Here is a 13,522-nt window from a genome sequence, read left to right as displayed (position 1 = left end):
AGAACTAGGATGACTGCTTAAATTTTCACCCCAAATGAGGCATTTTTGAGAGTGAAAGGGGGTGTTTTAATAATTACAATGAGACAACAGGCATAAACTAGACATGTTTCAGGCACACGGGGATGTGTGTTCATATTAGCCTTAGCTCTCCTCCCTCTCAGGCTCTCTGCTGGCTGGTACATTACGATAAACTCTGCTAAACATGCAAATACCGCACGTTCACAAAGCAGGCATTTGGCTTATTCTTAGATGCCTGGGGAAGTCCTAGTTCCTGGCCTTTTTGGCAGAAATAGTCACTCAATTCAGATATGATAATGAGTGGCAAGATTCAGCTAACCTGCAGGTTGGAATCAGGTGGCAGAATCCTCTGCTTACTTAGTGACTGGAAATAGGACTGAATTTAGCCTTAGGCTCAGAATACCACTCAAATGGGTAAAGGCTACTGGCCTAACTGGATTTCTGAGTTCTTTTCATGCTTGGAGGAGCTTGTACAATGTTTCTAGCTAGTATGCATATCTTGAACACAACTTACCTCTCCTTTATGTTGATTACAAATTTATTAGTGTTAAAATCTGCTGAGATAGCAATATTTGAAAGGCTTTTGGTAGCCACCTCTGGATTATAGACTGACAAGAATTAATCAAAGGCTAAATAATCACCTGTAACTCAGGTACCTCAAAAGCCTTTTAACTACCCCTAGGTAGTTAAAGCTAACTTAACATACATATGTCACACTGCCTTTGGTGAACTATTTTAAATTATACTCTATATTATTTGATTCCAATGGCATAATGCTGCAAGACAGAATTTTCTCTTAGGCGTTCCAGTTGTAGCTCAGTGGAAATGAAACTGAGTAGCATCCATGAGGACCCAGGTTTGATCCCTGGCCTCACTCAGTGGGTTAATGATCCAGCATTGCCGTGAGCTATGGTGTAGGTTGCAGACACGGCTTGGAGCTGGCTGTGCTGTGGCTGTGGCACAGGCCAGCAGCTACAGCTCTGATAAAACCCCTAGCCTGGGAACCGCCATATGCTGTGGGTGCGGCCCTAAAAAGACCAATAATAATAATAATAATAATAATTTCCTCTTAGATTGATAGGAAGTATAATAAGACGAGTCTTGTTTTTTGTTTCTTTTACATTTTTGAAAATTAAAGTATAGTTGATTTAGAATGCTGTGCCAATTTCAGCTGTACAGCAAAGTGACCCATACATTCACACACAGACACACACACACACACACACACATTCCTTTTCTTACACTGTCTTCCCAAGGTCCTCAAAGATTGGATACAGTTCCCTGTGCTATACAGTAGGACATTAATTCTTATCTATTCTAAATGTAATAATTTGCATCTTCTAACCCAAACTCCCAGTCTATCCCACTCCCTTTCCCCTCCCCCTTGGCAACGACGAGTCTGTTCTCTATGTCTGTGAGTCTGTTTCTGTTCTGAAGATAGGTTCATTGTGCCACCTGTTTTAGATTCCACATATAAGTGACATCATATGGTATTTGTCTTTCTGACTTACTTCACTCAGTAGATGAATGGATTAAGATGTGGTACATATATACAGTGGACTACTACTCAGCCATAAAAATGAACAAAATAATACCATAAGACTTAAGTCTTAAATGTAAGAATAATACTATAGCATTTCCCAAAATAAGTCCCACTGAACAAGACCTTAATAGCTATTAGGTGAGAAAGGAGGTCCTTGATTAAACAAATTAGGGAAATATGGAATCAAATAAAATGAAAGAGGCTTCCTTATTGCCCATGTACATTTCATGGTGGGCGGTGGAGGTTTTCCAAACATGTTGATAGGGACAAGCCAGCTCTTCCTGGCCCAAGCATTTTCAGAACTGGTGCTAATGCTGACAGACTAGAGGTTAGCAGACTTTCTGCAAACAGGCAGATAGCAGTTTAGGCCCTGTGGGTCAGAGTCTCTGCTGAAACTACTTAACTCTTCCCGTTGTAGTACAAAACCTGCCAAACAATATGTGAAGGCATGGGTGTGACCATTTTTAATCTATTTTTGTAAATAGAGTTATATTAGCTTTAACACTGAGTGATGTTGTCAGCAGATCTTGGGAACCTGGATTATGACTAAAGAAGGAGAAAGGAGAGAGGACTGATTTTAGGGAGCCGGGATTCCTTTCTATGGCTGGTTTCACATTAAAACCTAGCAAGTGATTTCTGAAACCAACTATATCCACTAGAGGGCACCAGAAGTGCCATCCTGCCTATTTGCCTTTAAAAAGTCTCAATTAGCATTTTATCAGGTAGCACTTAATGGAGCTGGGTTTCTCATTAAACATTTTTTTCTTCTGCTACAGAGAACTGGAATCAGACAAAATGATAATTTACCAGCCTAAAGTAGTCACGGTATTAACCCAGGGAATACAATCATAATTAAAACTTGTTGAACTTTTTAGTAGTGTTTACTTCATCCAGAGACTCAAGATAGAAGGATTTTTCTTGAAACTTAATATTTTAAGACATTGTAAAGTTTTATTGATCAGAAAGTCATTTAATTTGTCTTAGTGCAATCTAAAATGGAGGCTAAAATGGAACATTGTTAAATCAATGAAACCTCTGATAAAATATGTGGGTAAGACTTCTATTCCTGCTCGTTGGTTATGGACAAAACTTTTAACCTCTTTGTTGTCTTATAACACAGGATACTCTTATGGTTTATTTAAGTGAAATAATGGGTTTTAAAGTTCTTAGAACATGGTTGGTGTCCAGTACTAGCTAAGTCAATGTACCTGAGAATTCCTCCCAGTGGGATATGACATTATAGAGCAAGATGACTCAGACCAGAAGAGCCCTCAGGCATGGTGGAGAACAGGAAAGCTACCAGTTTGTTTCAGTCATTTGGGCAGGTTTTATCTATCTATCTATCTATCTCTCTATCTATCTATCTATCATCTTTTTAGGGCCGTACCTGCGGCATATGGAGGTTCCCAGGCTAGGGGTTGAATCAGAGCTGTAGCTGCCAGCCTATGCCAGAGCCACAGCAAATGGGATCTGAGCCACATCTGAGAACTACACCTCAGCTCACGGCAACATGGATCCTTAACCCACTGAGCGAGGCCAGGGATCGAACCCGAGTCCTCATGGATGCTAGTCAGGTTTGTTACCACTAAGCCACAATGGGAACTCCTGGGCAGCTTTTAAAAAGTATCCCACAGTTACCCCAAAGTCACAACCTGGGACTGTTAAGGAGAAGTGGGCATGAATCATCTTTCAAATTTTGAAACAGAAGTTATAGTTTCATAAACTAAAACAGTGACTTCAAAATAAATACCAAGATTGAGAAGGCAAGTGTAATACTGAAATATTTTAGATATTTAAAGGGAGGTTGTAATATTTTCTAAACAAAAAAGTAAGGGTCTGTGATTTGGGGCATATGAGTTTACCTGTGGATGGATAATGGACCATCATGTCTGCAAACAAGACAGCCTTGTATGAGCTAGAACCAGTGGCTCCTAAGTCTCCATGGGTTTGAATCCATGGCTTTACTTCTTACCAAATATGAGACTTCGCAAAAGTAAAAGTAATTTAACTACCCACCTTAGTTTTCTCATCTATATAAGGTGACAATGATAGTTCCCATCTCACTGGGTCACTGTGAGGGATCAAATGACTAAATCCCATACATTTCTTGGTTCGGTGACTGACTGGTAGTGAACACTCATTGGTCTATTTTAAACATGATTTACTTAAATCCCATTTGAAAAATGCCCTTGTAAGCTCCTCTAATAGATGCAGTTTCAAATGGTTGTATGAACTGTAAACCCATAATAAATTCTATCTATAGCAACCACTGCACTATTTTAAGTTTCCAATTTTGTACAAGATTATAGGCTTTATTTTGATTGCAGGCTTGGGACCCATGCACATCAACTATGAGATCTGCTCCCTTCATATCATCCCTTATTACTTAATACTTGTGGGGTTTGGGGAGACCTCTCCATCTCTGGAGATCTCATCTAAATTTCCCCAAATGTGGCTGACACCTCCTTGGGGGGCTGTTTATGGCTGTCTCTCTCTGGCTCCCAATTCCCTCTAGATGAATTCCCACCCCCCCCCTTTATTTTCCAGCTGCACCTGCAGCATTTGGAAGTTCTTGGACTAGGGTTGAATCAGAGCTGCAACTGCTGGCCTACGCCACAGCCAAAGCAATGCCAGATCCCTAACCCACTGATGAGGCCAGGGATCAAATTCACATCCTCATGGATATTAGTTAGGTTTGAAACATGCTGAGCGGCAACAGGAACTTCCAACACTGGTAACACCGGATCCTCTAACCTACCGCACTTCCGGGGATCGAACCCATATCTCTGGGGCAGCCTGAGCTGCCGCAGTAGGATTCTTAACCCACTGTGCAGTGGAAACTCCTGCTTTTCCACTTTTTAAAAAAAATTTTTTTATTTTCCCACTGTACAGCAAGGGGATCAAGTTATCCTTACATGTATACATTACAATTACATTTTTTCCCCCACCCTTTCTTCTGTTGCAACATGAGTATCTAGACAAAGTTCTCAATGCTATTCAGCAGGATCTCCTTGTATATCTATTCTAAGTTGTGTCTGATAAGTCCAAGCTCCCAATCCCTTCCACTCCCTCCCCCTCCCATCAGGCAGCCACAAGTCTCTTCTCCAAGTCCATGATTTTCTTTTCTGAGGAGATGTTCATTTGTGCTGGATATTAGATTCCAGTTATAAGTGATATCATATGGTATTTGTCTTTGTCTTTCTGGCTCATTTCACTCAGGATGAGATTCTCTAGTTCCATCCATGTTGCCACAAATGGCATTATGGCATTCTTTTTTATGGCTGAGTAGTATTCCATTGTGTATATATACCACCTCTTCCGAATCCAATCATCTGTCGATGGACATTTGGGTTGTTTCCATGTCCTGGCTATTGTGAATAGTGCTGCAATGAACATGCGGGTGCATGTGTCTCTTTTAAGTAGAGTTTTGTCCGGATAGATGCCCAAGAGTGGGATTGCGGGGTCATATGGAAGTTCTATGTATAGATTTCTAAGGTATCTCCAAACTGTTCTCCATAGTGGCTGCACCAGTTTACATTCCCACCAACAGTGCAGGAGGGTTCCCTTTTCTCCACAGCCCCTCCAGCACTTGTTATTTGTGGATTTATTAATGATGGCCATTCTGACTGGTGTGAGGTGGTATCTCATGGTAGTTTTGATTAGCATTTCTCTTATAATCAGCGATGTTGAGCATTTTTTCATGTGTTTGTTGGCCATCTGTATATCTTCTTTGGAGAAATGTCTATTCAGGTCTTTTGCCCATTTTTCCATTGATTGATTGGCTTTTTTGCTGTTGGGTTGTATAAGTTGTTTATATATTCTAGAGATTAAGCCCTTGTCGGTTGCATCATTTGAAACTATTTTCTCCCATTCTGTAAGTTGTCTTTTTGTTTTCTTTTGGGTTTCCTTTGCTGTGCAAAAGCTTTTCAGTTTGATGAGGTCCCATGGGTTTATTTTTGCTCTAATTTCTATTGCTTTGGGAGACTGACCTGAGAAAATATTCATGATTTTGATGTCAGAGAGTGTTTTGCCTATGTTTTGCTTTTCCACTTTTTAATGTCATTCTCACCATGTTGTCTTTGTATCTCTCTGCCTTGTGCTCTTGTTATGTAGTGGGGTTGTTTTTTAAGGTTGTTTTTTTTTTTTTTTTTTTTTGATGGGTATATCTTTGGTCACATATTCTGTTTCCTTTATGTCAACATTATTCAGATAATTTTTCTTGTTCTCACTTTTCCCTTGGAGTATTTTTAAATGTATATCCCCGTCTGGTTTCTAAACTCATCTTTTAAAGAAAGGTGTTCCTTGACCTATTGTTCCTATTTACAAGAAGTCCATGGAGAGAGGGTTATGTATGTTTGATAATGTTGTGCCCAAGTAATTTTTGTTATGATTGAGGGTTTCACATATACCAATAGTTTTAGCCTTTGCTATATTTTAGCTAAGATTAATAATAGCCCTAGAAGTTGCTGCTGGATATTTTGCATTAACTCTACTTCATTGCAAGATTTTTTTTTTCTCAAAAAAATGGCTTGTCAGTATAATTTCTTGCTCAACCCTGCCTTCTCTGTTTTTCTTCAGATTCAAACTCAAACAAGAAAGACTGTCATCTTGACTTTCATGACAAAACACCTGTCTGGTTTTCTTCCAACACCTCTGATGATCCTTTTGAGTCTCCTTTTTCACTCTCCTTTTCCTCCCTTCAACCACCAACAATTAGGCCTAATTTTTTCTTAAAGAGTGGGCTGGTTTCAGCACAGAGTGAGGTTTCCATTAAAAGGCAGGCTTGATTCTACTTCTATTTTTTATTTCCACACATCCTTGGGATTGGGGGTTAGTAAGCATTGAAAAATAATAGGGAAAGTGACTTTTCTCCTGAACTTTTAGAGTGTGTAATTAAGCATTTAAAAATTAACAGTGTGGAGTTCCCACTGTGACACAGTGGAAACAAATCTGACAAGGATCCATGAGGATGTAGGTTCGACCCCTGCCCTCAGTGGATCAGGGGTCTGGTGTTGCCATGAGCTGTGGTGGTGTAGGTAGCATACACTACTTGGATCCCAAGTTGCCAAGCCTATGGTGTAGGCTGGCAGCTGTAGCTCCAATTCGATGCCTAGCCTGGGTGTGTCCATATGCCAAGGGTGCAGCCCAAAAAGCAAAAAAAAAAAAAATTAATGGAGCTCAAGGACTAGATAAACTAATAATATAAAAGACGACAGAGAGAGCGCTTTATGATAGAAAAACATTCCTACATAATAAGTGCTATTGTTTAGAAAGATATTCTTTTATTATGAAAAAAAGAACTGTAGACTCAAGGAAAGTGAATTAAAATCTAGGAATATGTTAGTCTAAAACAAATTGCAGTTCGGGGAGATTCAAAACTTCTTGCTAAGTTTACTATTTTAAAAATTGGGATCATCTGCCTAGAAGTTAAATTTTTTTGTTGCATATTTCATAGCAAATCAATCAGAAAATAGATAACTGAAACACGAGTATGACTTATAAAATAAATGAGGGGTTCCTGTTGTAGCTCAGTGGTAATGAACCTGACTAATATTCATGACGATGCGGGTTCGATCCCTGGCCCTGCTCAGTGGGTTAAGTCTCTGGCGTTGCCATGAGCTTCAGTGTAGTTTGCAGATGTGGCTGGGATCTGGCATTGCTATGGCTGTGGCGTAGGCTGGCAGCTGGAGCTCCAATTTGACCCCTAGCCTGAGAACTTCCATATGCTGCACCTGCAGACCTAAAAAAAAAAAAAAAGTCGTCTTTGACCAGGATCCCCTCACAATTCACAAGGCTACTTAACCTATCGTAGGTTCATCTTGGTTGTGCGTGTCCAAACAGCTGCTGCTCTGGCTTCTGAGCCACCTCTGGCCACTGGGCAGGTAACAGGTTTCCCTTCAGCTGCAGCTTCTCCCAGGCTGCTTTGCCCCAAGTGTGGCCAACTTGGACTCTATCATAAGGTCCCCAAAGGAGAGTTGTTTACTAAGCTGCAGCATTGAAACGAGAATTCATTGAAGGTTTACTGTTAACAAGAATACAAACTAGAATGTGTTCTCTGTATTTTTTTCTTTTTTGGTCACACCCATGGCACATGGAAGTTCCCAGGCCAGGGATCGAACCTGTGCCACAGCAGTGACCCAAGCCGCTGAAAGGACAACACTGGATGCTTAACCCACAAGAGAACTCTAGCCACAAGAGAACTCCTAGAGTCTGTTTTCAAAAGGAGTGAAATTGCCTAAATGGCCAAATTTCCCAATTTAAAATAGAAGTTTAAAGTCTAGTCTTCATCAATCCATTTGTCTCAAAGGACTCTCAGTGATTGGCTGCAGGGCAACATAGATTCTAAAGGTTGTTTATAGAATATTTATGTCGATGAAAAATTAATCAATAGTTTGATCGAAGAAAGAAAGGAAAAATGTTATTCGAGACAACCCAAGAGACAGTCTTTAAATTCTGAGGACTGTTCCGCCTGTTAGAGATCAAAGCAGTTATGTGTGTTTTTGAGACAAAGGATTATATATCAAATGATCTACTGACAGTTTACAGACCTAGTAGATCATTATGATCCATTACAAATTAAGAAGGAAGGTTATCTCCTCGGGAGGCCTGGTTAAGGCAGAGGCACAACACACACTAAAGGGGAGGGAAGAGGCCTGAGTGGGAAGAGAAAAAAAATTTATGTTTACAGTTTTCTTGTTTAACCATAAATGATGAATTTTATTTCATTATTTGTAAGATATCTTTTATAACGGACAGCAAGGCAACCTGCCTGAACTTCACAGTAGAGGGAGTCATTAGCTAGGGTTGGCCTGGACACTAGCTTCCAAGGCTGTTCACTACACTGACATCCTGGAAAAGGGAGTCAAACCCAAGGGCAGGTAATGCACAAGACAAGCAGAAATGCAGTACCTGCAGAGAAGTGTCTCCCAGCAGAAGGCAGCATTCTGTCCCCTGAGGCTACCTTGAATATTTCAGGAGTTCCTTGAGTCATGTTAAGACTAGCAAAACACTTTTACACCTCAGCATTAGTCTTAAAAGGAAAAGGAAAATGTTATATCAAGAAATTGTTGGGAGTTTTTGTCATGGCGCAGCGGAAAACAATCCGACTGGGAACCATGAGGTTGCAGGTTTGATCCCTGGCAGCACTCAGTGGGTTAACATCCGGCATTGCTGTGAGCTATGGTGCAAGTTGCAGATGTGGCTCGGTATAGGTCGGCAGCTGTAGCTCTGATTAGATCCCTAGCCTGGGAATTTCCATATGCTGCAGGAGCAGCCCTTAAAAAAAAAAAAAAAAAAAAAAAAAAAAAAAAAAAAGAGAGAGAGAGAGAGAAATTGTCGGGAGTTTCTGTCGTGACTCAGTGGTAATGAACCTGACTAGGATTCATGAGGATGTAGATTCGATCCCTAGCCTCGCTAAGTGGGTTAAGGATCCAGTGTTGCCATGAGCTGTGGTAGGCCGGCAGCTATAACTATGATTCAACCCCTAGCCTGGGAACTTCCATATGCCCTAGGTGTGGCCCTGAAAAAAAAAAAAAAAAAACCCAAAAAACAAATTTTTGGGCTTGCTAGCCAAGAACCAAGGAACAGGAATGGCCTTAGAAACCATACCTACATCATCTAGTGTTCCATCGGAAACAGGAAGTCTGTGCTAGACATTTATCTCTTGGTATTGTGCCTTAATTGTCTGATAATAAGCAGAAATTCTTTGCAGACGAAGACAGTTGTTGTGCAGCCTGTATGTCCTCAAATGACTGATAAATAAAGCAATTCCGGGGTTCCTGATACGCACACAAATTTTTCTATTTGGGGAGGGTGGCACCTGGTCCACAGCTTGTTATTTCCTCTTTCTTATTCACATTTTGGCTTTGCCTGCATTCAAATGCTCTATTTTTAGCCTAACTCTTCTCCCAGGAGATGGGGTGATTTTATAGAGGATTGTTAACTCTTGCCACATAAAGTAGCTTTACCTTTTGTTCCTTATTTATGACAGAAACATCACAACTCTCATATTTTGTAAATTTTTAAAAAAAATTTTAATTCATTTTTGTGTGATGGAACAATATGATAGAAGACATATAATTTGGAAAAGAAAGAGATAAGTGTAAGGTGAGCATAGAGAAAAAGAGAATGAGCCAGGTGTTCAGGCAAAGAGAAGAAAACTTATTAGAGGAGAAAGGCAGAGGGTGACTGACGCTTGAGAAGAGCTGGCCTCCTCGGCCTTCTCTTGGGGCCTTCTTGTACCATGTGGATGGGAAATTGGATTCCCTGAAGCGGGGAGGGAGGGGGTTAGGTTTATCTTTGGCTTCCAGCTGGACTCTGGTGGTCACATAGTCATGAGAAAGTCAGAGGTGTCTCGAGGTAGGGTGGTCTCGTAATCTTGAGAAAGCTGGAGGTGTGTGGTGTCCCACGGGGAAGGGGGTCTTTTTTTTTTGGTCTTTTCTAGGGCTGCACTTGCAGCAAATGGAGGTTCCCAGGGGTCGAATCAGAGCTGTGGCTATGGCCTAGCCACAGCCACAGCCACAGCCACAACACTGGGATCTAAGCCACATCTGCAACCTACACTGTAGCACTGGATACTTAACCCACCGAGTGAGGACAAGGATGGAATGTGTGTCCTCACGGAGACAACATCAGGTTCTTAACCCAGTAAACCACAACGGGAACTCCTATTAGTATCCTTTATAAAGAGGTTTCAGGAAAACACGGTGTGAGAGGATGGCCACGTTCCAGGTCTTGGGAAAGTTCTTAAGATGGGCCACCAGCTGAGGGGCCTGGGCTTCATGAAAGGAAAGAATTCAAGACGGAGCCTTAGTGAAATGAAAGCAGGTTTACTGAGAGAGACACACTTTCCACTGGCAGAATGTGGTCTGTCTCAGAAGGTGAGAGTGGCTGAAACCCGGTGGTGTGTTTTTATGGGCAGGGAATTTCATAGGCTAATGAGTGGGAGGAGTATTCCAACTATTTTCAGGAAAGGCAGGGTTTCCAGGAATTGGGCCACTGCCCGTATTTGTCCTTTTATGGTCAGCCTGGGAATTGTCACGGTGTCTGTGGGCATAATGAGGCTCAAGGTCTGCTGGGAGATGATTTTTCCGCTATCTTGGACCTAGATGGTTCTAACCTTGGTTTTTGCTGTGTCCTCAATGACCAGGTTATTTTTGTAATGGTTGTGCCCTGCTTCCCTCCCTCCAGCATCAATTAGGTCATGAGGTGGAGCCCTCATGAATGAAATTAGTGATACTGTAAAAGAGACCCAACAGAGCTCAGGAGAACCATCGGGCATGCAGAATCTTGGACTCCATGAATAGGAAGATCTCTGTAGCACAAGAAGAAACAAAGCTTTCTTCAAAGCTTATTCCAGAAAGGTACGGAGGACATAGAAACACCAGCATTTTTATTTTTTTTTCCTTTTATGACTCTGTGTCCTTTCTGGATTGTTACCTTCTTTCTGATAGAGTATGATCTTGTCACCAGCAAATCATACAAATTTTGGATGCTACATACATTCCCATGTTTCAAAATTTGATTTAGGTGGTGTGGATTTGGCTGGGATTGAGGATTTTGAATCTATTAGAAAGTGGTACAACCCAACAGATGTGGTAGAGGTATTCTAAGGCAATTAGCTGGGACAGCAAAAGAATAGTCATTATGCAAATACAGAGCCATTAAATGCCAGTCTTCTTTGCATAAATAATGTCAGAACCTGCTTTACACACAGAGGAAAGGAAGATAAATGCACAATATTTTCTTTCAGCACAATTTACCCCATTCAGACTGAGCCGTGGCCATTAAACCAGGCTAACAGATTTTGTTTAACAGCAAAGACCAGCAGATGATTTTTGATGTAAATGACGTTCTTCTTGCATTCTGGTTTGGTCTCCTTTTGGTATCTCTCATCTCAATGTCAGAGGTTTTTTCCTAAGTTTCGAGTAAAGGACACACGAGAAAATAAGCAAGGAAAATAATATTCTTAAAGCCCATTTACCACAGATTTTATATCTCATGAGCTGAAATGTGCATTTGCTGAGACAAAGTATATGTGTTTTGCTTCACCACATAATCCAGATTGGGATAAATGGCTCTTTTTCCTCTTTCGCCTCACAATCTTCTCTTCCCAGAACCTGCCTAGGTTAGTGTTAACTTGCCTTAGGACCCTTTGCTAACAGAGAACAGAATAGGGACTGTAATTTGTAGTTCAGTTATTACCTAAACGAAAAAATCCCAAGGCAAAGAGTGATTGCATCAGAAAGGGTGAGGGTGAGAGTATTGCTGTTGTGATGTTTCCATAGATTCCTCACAGCAGTCCAGGCGCAGGCCACCACGAGGCACCACACCGGCAGGAACGCAAAGGGGAGGATGTTGCAGCAAGCAGGAAAGATGAATGACAAGCTTGATGAGAAAGGACTAACCTGGTGAGACATCTTTTTGGGATCAACAGTCCTATGAGGGAAGTTTCTTTGACTTGGACTCTAAAGATTGGTTTTAGATCAGTTCTGCTGTACTGGCAAGGATGTGACCTAGGACAGACAGCAGTGAGGGACAGCTTCAAGCGAGATCTTAATTCTCTGGTTAGGAACTGAAGCTGGGCAGCCTGGGTGAAAATCAGGAACCCCAGCCGCTAGACTAGAATAGAGGCTAAAAGCAGAATTGCCCTGATTCCTGCCCCCTGTTGAAAGCAAAGATTGTAAAAAGTGGTATAAAGTTTATTGTTAGAAACACAGTACAATATGTGGGAGAGCACAGAGAGAAGAATTCATCTATTTTAGCTGAGGCAGGAGTGCGGGTATGGACGTCCCCTTGAATGAGGAGCGCACCAGAGAGGTGATTTAAACCACTTATATATGACATTTCTTCCGGGTCTCTGTTTTCCTTTGGCCAATTATCTTCTTCTATCTTTCACACGTGACCAGACCTGGGGCCCTCCCTGATGTGCGTGCACATCTGTTGGCCAAGATGGAATCCAAAGCAGAGCATGGCGGGAAGGTTGTCCAGACTTATTATGGCCTGGCACTCCTCCCTTTCTGACCCAAGAGGGTCTCCCTGACCCCGAGGATGGGACGTGTGTGAACTCTTGGCCTATGGCTCAAGCAGGGTTCAGCCCCTATTTTGATCTTGTCATCACCACTGTTTAACCAGTTCACAGAAGACAAATTCCAGTTATTTGCCTTGTGCCTGTTGTTATTTCTATCTTGAAGTATAGAGAGGCGGCTGGTTGGAAGTGTCTATCCTGGAGCCCACCTGCCTCCTGCCTCAGATATTGCTTGTTTTCATGCAGTGAGGGGAGCTAACACCACCTTCTCTGCTCCTCTCACGATGACTGCCGTCAGAGAGATGCTGGGGAAGCCCTCTGTGAACTGTACAGCAGAATCCAAATAAATAGGAGGTCTCAAGAGTGTTAAACGGAGGCATATTAAAAATGTGATTCCTCTGAGCAAAAAATCTATGGGAATCAGGCAGCAGCAAAGCAGAAGCAGTTAGGGGCCTCCAAGGACAGGAGCTGGGAGACACTCAGAGAAAGTTCACAGAGAAAGAGAGGAAATCATTCGATTGGCTACAGGTTAAAGCTAGGTGGCTGTCTGTGACTTGTTGTCCCTAGCGTTTTGATTTATAACCTTGAGGCATTTACATTACACTGCTTTGCTAATGTGAGAGAACAGGGCATCAGAGTAAGTTCTGTCTCATGGCCTCCTTGTTTAATTTAACAAGAGCTACAGGCCAAAGAAAGCCAAAGTGGGTCCCCACCTGGGAAATGAGGAAGCAGCTTTCTTCTGCTCTCTCCTGCTTCTCCAGCTGGCATCCTTGCTGTTCCATAAACCACAGCTTCCAAACAAGTACTTCCTGGTGAATGCTTTCTCAGATTCAGTGTTTCTTCTTCTTTTATGATTTACTTATTTTAATTTTTACAGTCACACCTGCAGCATATGGAAATTCCCAGGCTAGGGGTTGAATAGGAGCCGCCAGCCT

Source organism: Sus scrofa, chromosome 6, assembly GCF_000003025.6.
Source record: "Sus scrofa isolate TJ Tabasco breed Duroc chromosome 6, Sscrofa11.1, whole genome shotgun sequence".
Taxonomy (NCBI): domain Eukaryota; kingdom Metazoa; phylum Chordata; class Mammalia; order Artiodactyla; family Suidae; genus Sus; species Sus scrofa.
The sequence above is the reverse complement of the archived record's forward strand: the minus strand, read 5'-3'. Positions refer to the sequence as shown.